Below are 15,000 nucleotides of genomic sequence, written 5' to 3' on the forward strand. Positions count from 1 at the left end.
GAGACCTACGTAGCAGCCTCGGTGTCTTTCCACGCGCTTGGACTTAGCCCGTTTTCGCGGCCATGGCCGAACCGTTGTTTTCGGCCCGCGCGCCATGGCGAACACCTCGTTTTCAGCCCAAACGCAAGGCCGAACAGCCCTGCCGCCCGTCGCCGCGCGCCTCCTCCCGTTTTCCCTCCGTTCCACCTTTACCTTCACTCCAGACATGCGCTCTAGGTTCGGTGTCATTCCACACGCTAGGACTTAGCTCGTTTTCGCGGCCGTGGCCGAACCGTTGTTTTTGGCCCGCGCGCCATGGCGAACCCCTCGTTTTCAGCCCAAACGCAAGGCCGAACAGCCATGCCGCCCGTCGCCGCCCGCCTCCTCCCGTTTTCCCTCCGTTCCACCTTGCCCTTCACTCAAGACATGCCCTTTAGGTTCGGTGTCTTTCCACACGCTTGGACTTAGCTTATTTTCGAGTTCGTGCCCGAGCCTCCGTTTTCGGCCCGCGCGCCATGGCGAACCCCTCGTTTCAGCCCAAACGCAAGGCCGAACAGCCCTGCCGCCCGTCGCCGCGCGCCTCCTCCCGATTTCCCTCCGTTCCACCTTGACCTTCACTCCAGACATGCGCTCTAGGTTCGGTGTCTTTCCACACGCTGGGACTTAGCCCGTTTTCGCGTTCGTGCCCGAGCCTCCGTTTTCGGCCCGCGCGCCATGGCGAACCCCTCGTTTTCAGCCAATACGCAAGGCCGAACAGCCCTGCCGCCCGTCGCCGCGCGCCTCCTCCCGTTTTCCCTCCGTTCCACCTTGCCCTTCACTCAAGACATGCACTTTAGGTTCGGTGTCTTTCCACACGCTTGGACTTAGCTTATTTTCGAGTTCGTGCCCGAGCCTCCGTTTTCGGCCCGCGCGCCATGGCGAACCCCTCGTTTTCAGCCAATACGCAAGGCCGAACGGCCCTGCCGCCCGTCGCCGCGCGCCTCCTCCCGTTTTCCCTCCGTTCCACCTTGCCCTTCACTCAAGACATGCCCTTTAGGTTCGGTGTCTTTCCACACGCTTGGACTTAGCTTATTTTCGAGTTCGTGCCCGAGCCTCCGTTTTCGGCACGCGCGCCATGGCGAACCCCTCGTTTTCAGCCCAGACGCAAGGCCGAACGGCCCTGCCGCCCGTCGTCGCGTGCCTCCGTGTCGTTTTCCCTCCGTTCCACCGTGCCCTTCACCCAAGACTTACACATTAGCTTCGGTGTCTTTCTACACGCTTGGACTTAGCTTATTTCCGAGGTCGTGGCCGAACCGTTGTTTTCGGCCTGCGCACCGTGGCGAACGCCTCGTTTTCAGCCCAAACGCAAGGCCGAACAGCCATGCCGCCCGTCGCCGCGCGCCTCCGTGCCCGAGCCTCCGTTCGTCGCGTGCCTACTTGTCGTTTTCCCTCCCGTACCACTGTGCCCTTCACCAAAGACATACACTTTATGTTCGGTGTCTTTCCACATGCTTGGACTTAGCTTATTTTCGAGTTCGTGCCCGAGCCTCCGTTTTCGGCCCGTGCGCCATGGCGAACACCTCGTTTTCAGCCCAGACGCAAGGCCGAACAGCCCTGCCGCCCGTCGCCGCGCGCCTCCTCCCGTTTTCCCTCCGTTCCACCTTGCCCTTCACTCCAGCCATACATACACCTTAGCTTCGTTGTCTTTCCATTCCACACGCTTGGACTTAGCTTATTTTCGGGGTCGCGCCCGGGCCTCAGTTTTCGGCCCGTGCGCCATGGGCGAAGCCCTCGTTTTCGGCCGAAACGCAAGGCCGAACAGCCATGCCGCCCGTCGTCGCGCGCCTCCGTGTCGTTTTCCCTCCGTTCCGCCGTGCCCTTCACTCAAGACATACATACACCTTAGCTTCGGTGTCTTTACACACGCTTGGACTTAGCTTATTTTCGAGGTCGTGCCCTAGCCGCCGTTTGCGGCCCGCGCGCCATGGCGAACCACTCGTTTTCAGCCCAGACGCTAGGCCGAACAGCCCTGCCGCTGTGGCGGAACTGCCCGATTTATTCCGACTTAAGTGCCTAAGTCCGACCTTAGAGGCTAGACCACACTTAAATGGGAATAACCCGTCAATCCCTCGGATCTAGTCCGACACGGCCACTGACAGGATCAAGTACCACAGTCTCACTCGATGGTGAGTCACAGAGCAAATACAATAAAGCATAAAACCATACATGGTAGAGTATTAAGTTATTACATCACCATTGTCATCATCGGAGTTTTCGCAAAAGTAACCATCATTGTTTTTGGAGTGCAGCGGAAAATAAACTAACGGTAAATAAATGGAGGGATGGGGAAGCCTGTCCCATCACTCCTCATGCTCCTCCTCAGCCGAGGCAGGGTCCCACTCGACAGTCCAACCCGGTGGCAGGGTGGATGGCCAAGTCACTCCAGCAACCATGTCCTCCAGAGAACCTGTAAAATTGTGCCACAAGCAAGGCTGAGTATACTAATACTCAGCTAGACTTACCCGGTGTGAGGAGTCTATACTCCTCTACCTCTAGACATGCAGCTGTTTGGCTGTGGGGGTTTGGTTGCCAAAAGCACTAGCTGAGTTTCTAAATCAAGATTTTAACTTTGTCAAAATTAAGTGTGACTCTCTTAAGGCTAAAAGTGCACTATCTATTCATACATAGTAGCAAGCATTTTTAGCAATCAACATCTTGTATCATCTCATCATAGTTCCTCTTGTTACTCAATGCAGTACAATGGATCAAGCAGTCTCATTAGCTGCGAGAAGCAGACGATTCGAATCGAGTTTTTATCCTTGCAAGGTAAACCTAAACACACGACATGTAGGGGCACTCCGTCCCCACACACATCAACCGTCCCCATTGATTCCCTGGCAACAGATCAGGGCTCACCGCCTTGGCGTACAATGCCCCACTGACCCCGACTGGCCGTCGTGCAGTGACCGCACTTGTACCCACCATAACCGGAATGGGAGACTGCGTCTCAGGTCGCGTGAGGGGGTATGTCTGCGGGCAGGTGCACTCAGGTACTAGGCTTACCGATTTACCATATTTCTCGGTATGTGTTTAGTACATTCAAACGCTTGACACAGGTATCCGCACGTTAATCCTTATTCCCATTTTCCATCTCATAGACCACGCATCCCCATGGATCCGTGTCCGCATTCCAACACCAATATGATATGAAAGGTGGTTACAATCAATGTCCTGACCTCGCGCGAGTGCTAGAAAAATCACTCGACTTCTACCGAGATCCTACTTAATAAAGCAGCTACTCGTCTTAGCATACTAGTATTCATCTCAATGGGGTTCCTGAGATCATGCAACTAGGGTTTCAAACAATTCCTACACTTAAGTGCACAAACAATCCTACAATCATTAAGTGTAGTAAAATAGCATAAATAACAGGTTATGCATAAAACCGGGGCTTGCCTTCCAAAGCAGTGGCAGGCAGGTCCTCTGGTGCAGGCTCTGGTGCTGGGTCCGGGGCAACCTCCTGGGTAGCTCCTTGCTCCGGCACGAGGACGTACTCTCCGTCAGCAAGATTACAGTCTATCGAAATGCAATGAACATGTATGTCATGATTATGCAAGATTTAAGAACATTAAGCTACAGAATTTAAGTCAAGAATTAACTTAGGGTTCCTTGGCTACGAGGGTCTTTTAGTGGTATACCCAGACTTATTACCTTTTAGGTTCAGGTTTTCTTTTGAAATAACATATTGGAGTTGTATTGCCTTTATGGATTTCAGTGGACAATTGTAAAGGTTTTAGGGTGACATTAATTTATATTATTCATTTTCCTTTCTTTACTCTCCATTTAGGGTTTTCTAGTGTAGGTTTGAACTACGACAGTGGGTTAAAAATTTTCAAAAATTCTGTAAAAATTACAGTGGGTTGCCTTTTGCTATTCTAGCTTGTTTTAAGAATTTAAGGCTTAAGGTACAAAAGCTAGGCTTTAAACAAAAATAACAATAGTTAGGCAAAATGGGACACTTTACACTACAAGTCTTTTATTAAAGTGGTTTCTGACCTAATGGTTATTTTTGTTGGCCTCTAATGGTGATAAAGAGCTCTTGTGCCAAAAATGACAGAGAGCCACATTATGGTTAATTAATGATGGATTTTTAAAGTTTGGGGCAAAAAGAGTGATTAGAACTAACTTGTCATTTGAAAAATATCAAACAACAGATTTCAGAATTTTCTTAAGTTCTTATTATCAAAACATTTGTTATCCTAAGGTTTGGGGAGGTTTCACTTTAGGGGTATTTTTGTAGGATTTTACTAAGTTATTCCTCTTTTCTTCGTTTAAAAGGTATCTTGCTTATCTTACACTACAACAGGGTATGATACATTTTTCCAGTGAACTATATTGACTAAGCATCTTAACAAAAATGGGTGTGCTCTCTGGTTCATCATTTATATCCCCTTTTCTATTTTCCTTAAACTTAAGCATATTATGGAATAAGGGGTTAAGACTAACTTAATGTAGTGAACAGAGGGGTTTAGCATTTTTAATTAGGTCAATAGGTGGATATTAACTTCTCCAAATTTTTCTAACCCTAGTTAAATAGTGCAGCCATTTTTCTTGCTATTATTAAGCTTTTGGCCAAAACTGAAAATAAATCAGAACTTTACATTTTTCTTTAGTTCATGTGGGGTTTTATATTTTTCTTAGACAGGTTACATTGTTTATAGTTTGGCAAAATTGGTTTGACCAAATTTGGATGATTTAAACAGAAGTTATGCATTTTCAAAGTTGATGTCCAATTTAAAAACAGATTTGCTTAAGGTTTTCTGGAAAAACCAATTTGCACCGAGACCCCTAGGGTTAAACTGATTCAACTCTCGCAGATCTACCCTCAGGTCACTATTCATATGAGCCTTGGGCTTAACACTTAACCCCCCAGGGTTTTCTTCCTCACACCCGCGGTCCTTCTTCTAAACCGAACAGTAGCTGTAGGAAAGAAAGGACGGCGCGGCTTACCGGCGGCGAGGGAGGTCCGGCGAAGGGTGGGGTCGGCTCGGGGAGGCTCTGGCGGTCACGTCGAGGTACGGCTCGTCGTCGGAGGTGGCCGGAATCGCCTGGTCCACGAGCGCAGGCGGGTATCCTCGTCGGCGGCGAGTATACCGGCCAAACGACGGCGATCTGGTTCAATCCGACGGCACGGTGAGCTTCACGGGGTCACGTAGCGACTGTGTGCGCAAGGAATCGAAGAATGGCTGAGTGGATTACCCGGTCCACGAACTCCGGCGAGGGTAAGTGCTCCGGCGTGGGTGGACTGGCTTCTCCGGCGAAGGAAACTCCAATTCCTCGCTCGGGGAGCCTCACGGAGGTGTGCACAAGCTTTTCCGAGGGCTGGACGGGGCTGGAAATGGCGGAGCGGGCCGGTCGACGGTGGCAGGGGGACTGGGTGGCCGCGGACGGCTGCGCACGGGCCAACGACGGCGAAACAAACTCCGGCGAGGGTCGGGTGGGTGCGGACGGGTAAGGTCGACGCTCGGGAGGCTTTTATAGGCGCGGACGCGGACCAGGGCGCTGGCTTTGGCTCGGGCGCGGCGCGGGGCTCGCGAGGGCGCGCGCGGGCGTGCTCTGGCGCGGCAGAACGCGTCGAACACGTGGCGCGTTGCTTCTGCCCGTGTTCTTCGCTCTGCTGAGCGGCCAAGCGTACGAATCTCGCCATGTCGACTGTGAAAGATCTCTTCCCTGCACCTAGAGCTACCTATTTCATGTGAGTTCCAAGGGAGGATACGCCCTAGGTTAGGAGATAGACCGGCGCCAAGTTTGGTTTGTCTCACTGCACACTCCGCGACAAAACCGATGTCAAAGCTTGTCAAATGTCCAAGTCTCGGTTTCAAATTTTTCCAGGGGGTGCCTTAAGTGGTATAGCACATTTTTGGTATAGAACCCAAGTGGTTTTGGCGCCATTTTCAAAGTGAACACGGCTGGTCTTTGAATTAGGGCTAAAATGTGACTTAGAGAGAAATAGAGAGCTCTAGCTCTCTATCCACTTGGAGATTTGAAATGGGGTTTCTCCAGGGGCCTTTTTGCAATATTTCCCTCCTCTAATTGATGGTTATAATGTTGCTTAAGGTTTGGGTAAAAGTTACACATGCTTTACCCACTTGATCACTCTCTTCCCCCCCTTACTTAGGGTTTTGGAAGGTAGGGCTATGGAGAGATCTAGGGTTCTTCTCCCCCTATGGTCCAAGGTAGTAAGTGTGCCAGGACTTAGGGTAATGTTTCTTATGTTATGGGCAACTTAATTAGCACATGAGCCCCAAAGCTCTTATGTGCTGCCCTAAGCCATTAACTTTTGTGATCACAGCTTCTAGTGCCACAGTGGCTCTAGCCAGGGTAACACCTGGGTGTTACAGCCCTCCCCCCTTAAAGGAATCTCGTCCCGAGATTGAGGTAGAGTCCCTTGGAGGGTGCTCGAAGGTGTGCTGGTGCCCTTTTCCCTCTATACCCAATTTTTTTTCTTTTTTTTTAACTGCTCTTCGAATGTCATCCCCTTTGCAACTTCAGAAGGAAGCCCTTCTTAAGTCAAATCCATAACTTAGACTATCCTTGTTATCTAAGTTTTTCTTATAATTGACTTCAAAGGGCAGGTGGGGTGGGGTCTTGGGTTACATACCGATTCCTTTGGGTAGAAAGTCGGGGAAGCGAGAGCGTAGAAACTCCTCCGTCTCCCATGTAGCTTCTTCTGCTGAATGATGACTCCACTGAACCTTATACATTTTGATTGACCTTGCCCGAGTTGATCTTTCCTTCTGATCCAATACCTTGACGGGGTACTCTTGGTAGGACAAATCTGGTTCTATCTCAATGTCTGGTTCTGGTAGTACTTCAGTGGGTAGACGAACACATTTCCGCAACTGAGATACATGGAACACATTGTGAACTGCTGACATGTGGGGTGGCAATTCCAATTGGTAAGCTACGGGTCCACAACTTCCCTTGATCTTATAAGGTCCAATGTAGCGAGGGGCCAACTTGCCCTTGATCCCGAATCTTTGGATACCCTTGGTTGGTGATATCTTGAGATAGACATGGTCTCCCACCTCAAACTGTAGTTGCTTCCGTCTCTGGTCATGATAACTCTTTTGCCTGGCCTGAGCAGCTTCCAAGTTCTTCCTGATGACTCTGACCTTTTCCTCTGCTTCAATTACCAAATCTGGCCCAAATATCTCCCTCTCTCCTGCTTGAGACCAATTTAGTGGGGTTCTGCATCTTCTCCCATACAAAGCCTCAAAGGGTGCCATTTTCAGACTGGACTGATAGCTGTTATTGTAGGAGAACTCCGCTAAGGAGAGACACTTGTCCCAGTCCTTTCCATAATGCAGTGCACATGCTCTCAACATGTCTTCCAAAACCTGATTTACCCTTTCTGTTTGCCCATCTGTTTGAGGGTGATAAGCTGAGCTCCGGATTACGCGGGTCCCGAGAGCTTCTTGCAGTTTCTCCCAAAAGCGTGCCACAAACAGTGCTCCTCTGTCTGATATGATGGTTTTTGGGATGCCATGCAATCTTACTATTTGATCCATGTAAATTTCTGCGTACTTCTCTGTCTTGTGGGTGGTGTGCACAGGCAAGAAATGAGCAGTCTTGGTCAATCTGTCCACAATAACCCATATAGAATCATGGTGCCTGGAGGTATTGGGTAATCCCACTATGAAGTCCATGCAAACATCCTCCCATTTCCAAGATGGTACGGGAAGGGGTTGCAAAGGGCCTGCTGCTTTCAAATGACTTGCTTTTACCCTCTGACAAGTGTCACATTCTGAGACGTACTTGGCAATTTCCCTCTTCATCCTGGTCCACCAGTAAAGAGGTCTGAGATCGTGGTACATCTTGTTGCTGCCAGGGTGCATGGAAAACTTAGAAAGATGAGCTTCATCCAATATTTGCTTTCTGAGCTCTGGGTTCTTGGGAACAACCAATCGATCTTCAAACCATAAAGTTCCCTTGCTGTCCTGGCGGAAACACTTGTATTTCTCTGCTTTCTGCTTGATCATTTCCTTGATAACCTGAACACCTTTATCCCCAAACTGTGCCTGAGCTATTTGTTCTTGCAACGTGGGCTCCACTGCAATATATCTCAATTCACCGGAAGGAACAACTTCCAGATTTAGCTTGCATAACTCATCACACAGGGTGGTAACTCTTACATCCATGCTCATGCAATTACATTGGGCTTTTCGGCTCAAGGCATCTGCCACAACATTTGCTTTACCGGGATGGTAATGCACCTCCAAATCATAGTCCTTGATTAGCTCCAACCATCTTCTCTGCCTCATGTTCAGATCTGCTTGAGTGAAAATGTACTTGAGGCTCTTGTGATCAGTGTAAATGTTACAGTGAGCTCCCATCAAGTAGTGTCTCCATATCTTGAGGGCATGAACTACTGCCGCCAATTCCAGATCATGGGTCGGGTAGTTCTGCTCATGAGGTCTGAGTGCTCGGGAAGCATAAGCAATCACCCTATTCTCTTGCATCAAAACACAACCCAAACCTGTCCCAGAAGCATCACAATAAACCTCAAATGGCTTGGTATTATCCGGCTGGGCTAGCACTGGAGCTGTGGTCAAATGCTGCCTCAAAGTATGAAAAGCATCTTCACACTTTTGGCTCCACTCAAACTTGACTCCTTTCTTTAACAGTTCAGTCATTGGCTTGGCAATTCTGGAGAAATCCGGAATAAATCGTCGGTAATATCCTGCCAATCCCAGAAAACTCCTAATCTGCTTCACTGTAGTCGGGGGTTTCCAGTCCATCACTTCTTGCACTTTCTCAGGGTCAACTGATATCCCATCCTGAGAAATTGTGTGACCCAAAAATTTTATTTCTTTCAGCCAGAACTCACACTTGGACAACTTAGCATATAACTGATGGTCGCGAAGTCTCTGAAGCACAATATGCAGATGTTTAGTGTGCTCAGCCTCATTCTTGGAATAAACCAGAATGTCATCAATGAAAACGACCACGAACTTATCCAATTCTGGCATGAATACTGAGTTCATCAAGTACATGAAATAAGCCGGGGCATTGGTTAGCCCGAAAGACATCACCAAAAACTCATAGAGCCCATATCTGGTAGAGAAAGCCGTCTTGGGAATGTCACTGGCACGGATCTTGATCTGATGGTAGCCTGAGCGAAGGTCTATCTTGGAGAATACCTTGGCTCCTACCAACTGATCAAACAGAACATCAATGCGGGGTAACGGGTACTTGTTCTTGATAGTCACCGCATTGAGAGGGCGGTAGTCAACACACATCCTCAAACTTTCGTCCTTTTTCTTCACAAATAGAGCTGGACATCCCCATGGTGAAGTGCTTGGACGAATAAACCCCTTGTCCAATAACTCTTGCAATTGTTTCTTCAATTCTGCCAATTCCGCGGGAGGCATCCTATAAGGTCTCTTGGAGATAGGAGCAGTCCCGGGTTGCAATTCAATGGCAAACTCAATATCTCTGTCAGGTGGCATTCCTGGCAATTCATCTGGAAAAACATCGGGGTAGTCACAGACTACTGGGATCTGCCTTACTGGGGATTCTGCCATAACGAAGGCACAAGACCGGGTGTCACTCTGGTTGGGTAAATACAAAACAGCCTCGCCATAAGCAGGGGAATGGATTTCAATGGCTCTCTCTGCAATGTCCAACATCGCCTGATGTTTGGTCAACCAATCAGTTCCCAAGATGATATCCACACTGTCCAAACCCAAGATGAGAAGGGTGGTTTTAATTATTAGACTACCAAACTTTATGGGCACATTCTTGCTAATTTGGTTAGTGGCAATTCTGCCTCCTGGGGTTGAGATGGTGATAGCCCCGTGGGTGTGGCAAAAAGGCAGCTGGCACTTGACACTAAATTTGGCACTGACAAAACTATGTGAAGCACCAGAATCAAAAAGAACAACAGCAGGATAATTTAAAACTGTAAAGATACCAGTCATGACGGGTGCTCCCTCTGGAATATCCACCATTGTAGTGAAGTTCAGCTTGCCCTGCCTCACTTGCACTTTCTGCCTCTTTCCTTGGTTCTGGTTAACATTCTGCCCCTGCCTCTGCTGATTCTTGGGGCAATTCTTGGCGTAGTGTCCAGTGCTGCCACAAGTGAAACACCGGTTATCATTGGCCTGACGGTACTGCTGCTGCTGATTGTTCCTCTGAGCTGGAAATTGGGCACGGTTGGGTGCCTGCTGCTGCTGCTGCTGCTGCTGTGGTGGCCTGATCACCCACCTTCCTTGCTGCTGCTGAGGGCCCCTGCTCTGTGAGTCAGACACGATCCTGAAGCGCTGTGGCTGAGATGAGGGTCCGGCCACAGGGGTCTTCCTCTTCTTCTCCGCCTGCCTGGCCAAGATGCAGTCTTCCTGGGAGATAGCCATGTTGACCAACTCATTGTAACTGTTGGCCCTGACGGTATTGAGTCGATCCCGGAGCTTAGTGCTGAGCCCCCTTCTGAACCTGTCTCGCTTCTTCTCATCTGTATCTGCATGATATCCAGCATACTGACACAAATCATTGAAGGCCTGGGCATACTGCAACACTGTCCTGCTGCCCTGAGTGAGTGCCAGAAACTCGTTGAGCTTCCGGTCCATGATGCCAGCGGGAATATGATGCCCTCTGAAAGCGGCCTTGAACTCCCTCCACTCCACTTCTCTACCCTCTGGCTGCATGGCAAGAAAATGGTCCCACCAGGTCCTTGCGGGCCCGCGAAGCTGCTGAGTGGCGAACCTGACCTTGGTGACCTCTGAACAAGCCCCATGGAGCAGTGGGAATTTGGATTCCACCACCCTCAACCACACATCTGCATCAAGTGGGTCCTCTGCCCTGGTAAACAGTGGTGGCTGAGTACTAAGGAAATCCTGGTAGGTAGCAGCGACAGGGTGACGCTGATGGTCCCCACCACCATAGTGCTGTGGTGGCGGCTGACGCTGTGCCAGCTGTCGCAGGATCTCATTCTGCTGGGCCATGAGCTCCTGCAGAGTGGGAGGCGGTGGCGGTGGAGGAACGTGCTCATTCTGACCACGACGCGCTCTCCCAGCCATCTGAAAAAGTCACATGGTTGCTCAATAACACATCTCCAAGCTTAAGGTTCGAACATGGTAGGGGAGTCAAGTAAATTGATAAATTTCCAAATAAAACAAACGAAAACATAATCCTTCCGTCCAAATTAGAATTGCCATTAATCATTCCTGAACATCCAAAAGAGTTCTACTACTGATTACATCAAGGATCAAAAGACTCAACTCTACCTAGCTTAGTACCCTAAGGTGCAAAAGCTAAGCTAGCGGCGAGGAGTCCAACTATCATCAACTCCTAGTATCAACCTGGCATCTAGTGAGCAAACGAGGCGACGCTAGACTCGGGGGAAGGTGGTCTCCCTGAGCCAGCGGTGTCTACACTGGAGGCAGGCTCATCTCCTCCCTCAATGTCAACGTCCTCGTCAGCCTCCGCATCCTGGATCTCTTGGTGATGCATGTCCAGATGCGCATTAGCCTCTGCGAGCTGCTGCTGGGTGTTGAGGAGCTGATCCTCGAGAACCTCAATGGTATTCTCTCTGGTACCCACCAGCTCTTCCAACTCATGAATCTCGTCAGTCAGCTGCTCCACCTATAGATCTTTCTCCACCAGCTCCTGGGATAAGTCCACCACGATCTCCTCCCGGTTATCCAGGGTGATCTTGGTGGCCTCCAGTAAAGCCATCAGGTGGGACATGGCCTCCCCACGCTTCACTTGCAGACGATACAGAGCATTCATGCATCGTACAGACAAGTGGGCGGTGTGGCCTGGGTAGAGAGCCCAGATGTCCTTGGCATGCTCCACCCGGTCCTTCCACATCGGGTCGTCCTCCTTTTCCGCAGGGAACAACCCAATGGGGTGAGTAGCCAGCTCCAAGGGGTGAAATCCACAGAAGGTGGTCAGTCCATGCAGAGCGATAGCCTCAATAGTGTCCTCAGCCCGGTATCCGTAGGACTCGGAGTCCAGTGAACGCCAGCCTGGCTGCAGGGGATGAGGCTCCAAAGTCATCCTCACCCGGCAGCGGGGTACCCGGTGCTTCTCGAATAGCTGCACCGCGTACTGAGGGGGTGTCAAATATCCTGCACCCTGAAGCACCTCCCACAAGATGCGGGGAAAACCCTCTCGTGCAAGTCCGTCAGTGTGGGTCAGTGCATCTCCATCCTCAGAGGATCCGTGGAAAGTCATCTGTGCACGGTTAAGCGTAAGTAAAGAAAAAGAAGTAAAAAGAACAGGGAAAACAAAACTCAACCTGCTTCGGGTTAAAAGAAAAAGGTATTGAGGACCTAGTTGGCTGCTATCTCACTTTTAAGTCCTTTTTATTTAGTCAATTATTTACTTAATTAAGAATGCATGCATGCACGTCCTGAACGACCTCACAAGAAAATAAAAGGAATAGGGAAAAACTCCCATCCTGTAAAAGTGGCCTGTAGGGCCTAGTCACTTAGCCACCTAGCTACCCTTCTATTATCCTAAGGCTTCACGTCCTAGGTCTATCCTGCTCGCCCTACTATCTATCCAACATTGTTTCTATCCAGTTTTACTTTTTTAGAAAAGGGATGGTATTTAGGATTTATTGATTCCTCTGTGGTGGTACAAGCTCCGATACCAGCTGTGGCGGAACTGCCCGATTTATTCCGACTTAAGTGCCTAAGTCCGACCTTAGAGGCTAGACCACACTTAAATGGGAATAACCCGTCAATCCCTCGGATCTAGTCCGACACGGCCACTGACAGGATCAAGTACCACAGTCTCACTCGATGGTGAGTCACAGAGCAAATACAATAAAGCATAAAACCATACATGGTAGAGTATTAAGTTATTACATCACCATTGTCATCATCGGAGTTTTCGCAAAAGTAACCATCATTGTTTTTGGAGTGCAGCGGAAAATAAACTAACGGTAAATAAATGGAGGGATGGGGAAGCCTGTCCCATCACTCCTCATGCTCCTCCTCAGCCGAGGCAGGGTCCCACTCGACAGTCCAACCCGGTGGCAGGGTGGATGGCCAAGTCACTCCAGCAACCATGTCCTCCAGAGAACCTGTAAAATTGTGCCACAAGCAAGGCTGAGTATACTAATACTCAGCTAGACTTACCCGGTGTGAGGAGTCTATACTCCTCTACCTCTAGACATGCAGCTGTTTGGCTGTGGGGGTTTGGTTGCCAAAAGCACTAGCTGAGTTTCTAAATCAAGATTTTAACTTTGTCAAAATTAAGTGTGACTCTCTTAAGGCTAAAAGTGCACTATCTATTCATACATAGTAGCAAGCATTTTTAGCAATCAACATCTTGTATCATCTCATCATAGTTCCTCTTGTTACTCAATGCAGTACAATGGATCAAGCAGTCTCATTAGCTGCGAGAAGCAGACGATTCGAATCGAGTTTTTATCCTTGCAAGGTAAACCTAAACACACGACATGTAGGGGCACTCCGTCCCCACACACATCAACCGTCCCCATTGATTCCCTGGCAACAGATCAGGGCTCACCGCCTTGGCGTACAATGCCCCACTGACCCCGACTGGCCGTCGTGCAGTGACCGCACTTGTACCCACCATAACCGGAATGGGAGACTGCGTCTCAGGTCGCGTGAGGGGGTATGTCTGCGGGCAGGTGCACTCAGGTACTAGGCTTACCGATTTACCATATTTCTCGGTATGTGTTTAGTACATTCAAACGCTTGACACAGGTATCCGCACGTTAATCCTTATTCCCATTTTCCATCTCATAGACCACGCATCCCCATGGATCCGTGTCCGCATTCCAACACCAATATGATATGAAAGGTGGTTACAATCAATGTCCTGACCTCGCGCGAGTGCTAGAAAAATCACTCGACTTCTACCGAGATCCTACTTAATAAAGCAGCTACTCGTCTTAGCATACTAGTATTCATCTCAATGGGGTTCCTGAGATCATGCAACTAGGGTTTCAAACAATTCCTACACTTAAGTGCACAAACAATCCTACAATCATTAAGTGTAGTAAAATAGCATAAATAACAGGTTATGCATAAAACCGGGGCTTGCCTTCCAAAGCAGTGGCAGGCAGGTCCTCTGGTGCAGGCTCTGGTGCTGGGTCCGGGGCAACCTCCTGGGTAGCTCCTTGCTCCGGCACGAGGACGTACTCTCCGTCAGCAAGATTACAGTCTATCGAAATGCAATGAACATGTATGTCATGATTATGCAAGATTTAAGAACATTAAGCTACAAAATTTAAGTCAAGAATTAACTTAGGGTTCCTTGGCTACGAGGGTCTTTTAGTGGTATACCCAGACTTATTACCTTTTAGGTTCAGGTTTTCTTTTGAAATAACATATTGGAGTTGTATTGCCTTTATGGATTTCAGTGGACAATTATAAAGGTTTTAGGGTGACATTAATTTATATTATTCATTTTCCTTTCTTTACTCTCCATTTAGGGTTTTCTAGTGTAGGTTTGAACTACGACAGTGGGTTAAAAATTTTCAAAAATTCTGTAAAAATTACAGTGGGTTGCCTTTTGCTATTCTAGCTTGTTTTAAGAATTTAAGGCTTAAGGTACAAAAGCTAGGCTTTAAACAAAAATAACAATAGTTAGGCAAAATGGGACACTTTACACTACAAGTCTTTTATTAAAGTGGTTTCTGACCTAATGGTTATTTTTGTTGGCCTCTAATGGTGATAAAGAGCTCTTGTGCCAAAAATGACAGAGAGCCACATTATGGTTAATTAATGATGGATTTTTAAAGTTTGGGGCAAAAAGAGTGATTAGAACTAACTTGTCATTTGAAAAATATCAAACAACAGATTTCAGAATTTTCTTAAGTTCTTATTATCAAAACATTTGTTATCCTAAGGTTTGGGGAGGTTTCACTTTAGGGGTATTTTTGTAGGATTTTACTAAGTTATTCCTCTTTTCTTCGTTTAAAAGGTATCTTGCTTATCTTACACTACAACAGGGTATGATACATTTTTCCAGTGAACTATATTGACTAAGCATCTTAACAAA

Source organism: Zea mays, chromosome 6, assembly GCF_902167145.1.
Source record: "Zea mays cultivar B73 chromosome 6, Zm-B73-REFERENCE-NAM-5.0, whole genome shotgun sequence".
Classification (NCBI taxonomy): domain Eukaryota; kingdom Viridiplantae; phylum Streptophyta; class Magnoliopsida; order Poales; family Poaceae; genus Zea; species Zea mays.